Raw genomic sequence first — 3,726 nt, 5'->3', positions numbered from 1 at the left:
TTTCTTTGAGGCTTAGTATTCCCACAGGTCTGTTTCCTTGGATTGCTGCAACAGTTCCCAGAAACATGTGGCTTTGACCACAGGAACTTACTGACTCCCTGTTCCGGAGGCTACAAGTCCAAAATCTGCAGGACCAAGCAGCCACCATCCCCAAAGAAATTCTGTGAGACAGATGTGGTGGCCAAGCTCCGTAATCCCAGCACTTGGAAAGCTGAGGCAGGCGAATGATGAATTTGAGGTCAGCATGGGCCACACAGTGACATCCCATCTCAGAACAAACTAAGCCTGGTGGTGCAGGCCTAGAATCTCTGCACTTGAGAAGCTGAGACATCGGTATCACAAAGTCAAGGGCAGCCAGGGCTACAAAGTGAGCCAAGGGCCAGTCTGGATATTTAATGAGACTTGTCTCTAAAAATAAAATCAATAAAAGAAGGAAAATAAAAGGGCTGGGTATATATAAGAGGGTTGGGTATATAGCTTAGTTTAGGGCATCTGCCTGGAGTTCCCCAGAGAGGATAAGAAGGTATTATCAATTGCTCAGCCCACATAGGGTGTGTTCAGTCCCCATTACCGAATAACACAAAGTAATCCTGTGCATTAAGCCATACTCCGTTATATCCTTTCTCTGCCCCAGCCTTAGCACACTGCTGGTCAGCTTTCCATTCTGTTCTGGACTTCCGGGCATTTAATATACTTGGAACAGACACTACATGGTGGGCAATCTTTGTCAACCAATCATCTTTAAGAGATGGGACCAAGTTAGGGTATGACTTTCTGGGATCCTGAGAAAAATGGTGGAGCCCAGGTGTGCTCTCTCTGTGTGAAGTGCAGCTGAGCTTCGACTTCTTGTTTCTGTTTTATGAGTTTGCCCATTATAATAAATAAAAATATAATTGTTTTATCTTTTAGCTAGCCTGGTTATTTCAAGAATGAAGATAATTCAACAACTACATAGTATTTTTTTTCTTTTTTTGGTTTTTTGAGACAGGGTTTCTCTATAGCCTTGGCTGTCCTGGAACTTGCTTTGTAGACCAGGCTGGCCTTGAACTCACAGAGATCCACCTGCCTCTGCCTCTTGATTGCTGGGATTAAAAGCATGCGCCACCACCACCACCCAGCTGTATTTTTTTTTAAATTTTTTAATTTTTTGGAGACAGGGTCTCATGCAGCTCAAGATGACCTGGAGCTTCTGATCCTCCTGCCTCCACGCACACCTCTGCCGGGTGGTCTCCTGTGTTGTCCCCCTCCCATCAGGTGTCCCGTCCATGCTGCCGTGTGTGTCCGCGTCATTTCTTTTTATGGCCGGATGGTTTCTGCCTGTGTGGCTTGATGCTTTCCCTCACTGATGGACTGGCATCCGGGTTGGCTTTGCCTTTTGGCTGCTGTCAACAAGGCTGCCATGGACACATGGACACAAGTGTGTGGACACAAGCCTTTATTTCTTTTGGGTAAGTCAATAGGAACAGCCTCGCTGAGTCACAGGGTGTGTGTTTACCTCTGTAAGAAGCTGCTTGGCCGCTTTCCAGACTGGCTGCTCAGTTTTGCATTTTCACCTCTGAGGAGGCCCGAGGGGTGAGATGCTCAGCTCACATGAGGTTATTGAGCTTGCCGCTGTGTGTTTTGTGTGTGTGTGTGTTGTAGCACGAAATATAGTTGGTCTTAATAAGAAAAGTCCAGAGTCAGATACAGGGTTAATGCTGAAGATGATCAGAGAAGCAAAGCAGTAAGCCACTAGAGTTTTCCATCAATGCTCAGACCAAAGAGGCGATCCTGTCCTCAGACTGCATCCTCAGATTCAGACTTACTGACTCAGACTGCATTGAGCTCCTGTCTCCTCCTGCCTCATGTTCTCTCTGCCCAGCCATATCCCTCCTGTCTCTACCTCCTTAGTGCTGGGATTAAATGTATGTGATCCCAAGTCCTGGGATCCCTTTGTGTGAGCTTTTTCTCTTTTAGACAGATTCAATCTTGTATAGCTCAGGATGGCCTTGTACTAACAGAACTCTCTGCCTCTGTCTCCCAAGTCCTGGGATTAAAGGTGTGTGCCACCACTGCCTGGTCTCTAGTGGCTTAGGTCTGTACTCTGATTTTCAGGCAAGCTTTGTTTAAAAAAAAAAAAAAAAACGAACAAAATATCACTACAGTGTGTGATATGTATACATGTGTGTACTTGCCCATGTGGAGGTCAGAGGTCAGCTCCTTCCACCTTAAGGCATTTGTCTTGTTTCTGCATACATACTCTGCACTAGCTGGCCCATGAGCTTCGTGGAGATTCTTGTGTCTCTGGCTCTTATCTTGTCAAAAGATTATAGATGCAGGTCCACTGCACCAGACCCCCCAACCCCCCGGGATCCAATTCAAGCTTGCTCAGGAAGCACTTACTGGCTGGGCCATCTGGCTGGCCTGGTTTTGATCATTGGAATAGGTTTGTGGTAATCTCAATGGCACTTCTAAAAATGCTTCAGTTTCTAGGCAGGGTTTCACACATCCAGGCTGGTCTTGAATCAGCCATGTAGAACTCGAACTCCTGATCCTCTTGTTTCTACCTCCTGACCTAGTGCTGGGATTACAGATGTGGGCCACCACGCCCACTTTATCTGGTACTGGGTACTGACCCCAGGGCTTTGTGCATGCTGCATGCCAGGCAAGCACTCTACTAACTGAGCTGTAGCCCCAGTCCACTTTGTCTTTATAGTTAGTTACCTTTGGGGTCTCTGGGGATGCTCAGCACACTGCAGTCACAATGTCTACAAAATAATGTGTTTACTCATGGAACACACACAAACACAGATGAGGAAAAACTGTTACTGCCAGCTGAGCGGTCAGCCCAGCTCTGGGGAAGCTGAGGCAGGGGGATGGGAATAAACACAAGGTCAGAGCCAGGCGGTGGTGGTGTGGCCAGGGGATAGGGAATGGCTCCTAGATAGATTGCTTGCTTAAGCATGTGTGAGACCTTGAGATTAATTCCCTATGTGAAAAAGAGGAAGGAGCCAGGCGTAGGTGGCACGCGCCTTTAATCCCAGCACTTGGGAGGCAGAGGCAGGCGGATCTCTGTGAGTTCGAGACCAGCCTGGTCTACAAGAGCTAGTTCCAGGATAGGCTCCAACACCACAAAGAAACCATGTCTCGAAAAACCCAAATAAAATAAAATAAACACAAGGTCAGTTTAGGTTACAGAGTGAGACCTTGGCTCAAAACACCAAAAACAAAACTAAAAAACAAACTGTAACCAACATATTTTCCAGGCGAAGAGTCTGAGGCAAGGCAGGCTGAGGGGCTTTCCTGAAGGCCACACTGCTAAGTGGCCATGCTGGGGGTAAAATCAGAAAGAAAGCAGTGTGGCATGCCAGAGCTGTCCTGCTTGCCTATGGTGCCAGTCAGAGGTGGAGATGGTGGTCATCACACTATGCTCAGAGGGCATGGGTGGATATACTGCTCAGAGATTAGCACACAGGGCCCTGTTTCTCCTCCATGCCTTTAAGTACTTTTTTTTTTTTTTAACTTACTTATTGGGTGGGGACAGGGCAGGAGCACATGTGCCATAACATGCTTGTGAAAGTCAAAGGACAACTTGTGGATGTTGGTTCTTTCTACCATGTGGGTCTCAGGATTACATTTAGGCCATCAGGATTGGTGGCAAGCATCTTTATCTGCTAAGCCATCTCACCTGCTCACTTTCTCCAAATTTTCCTTCCTCTTTTTTTTTTTTTTTTTTTTTTTTTTTTT

The sequence above is a fragment of the Alexandromys fortis genome, unplaced genomic scaffold (genome assembly GCF_014885135.2).
Source record: "Alexandromys fortis isolate MF-2015 unplaced genomic scaffold, M_Fortis_MF-2015_v1.1 scaffold_325, whole genome shotgun sequence".
NCBI classification, from domain to species: domain Eukaryota; kingdom Metazoa; phylum Chordata; class Mammalia; order Rodentia; family Cricetidae; genus Alexandromys; species Alexandromys fortis.
The sequence above is the reverse complement of the archived record's forward strand: the minus strand, read 5'-3'. Positions refer to the sequence as shown.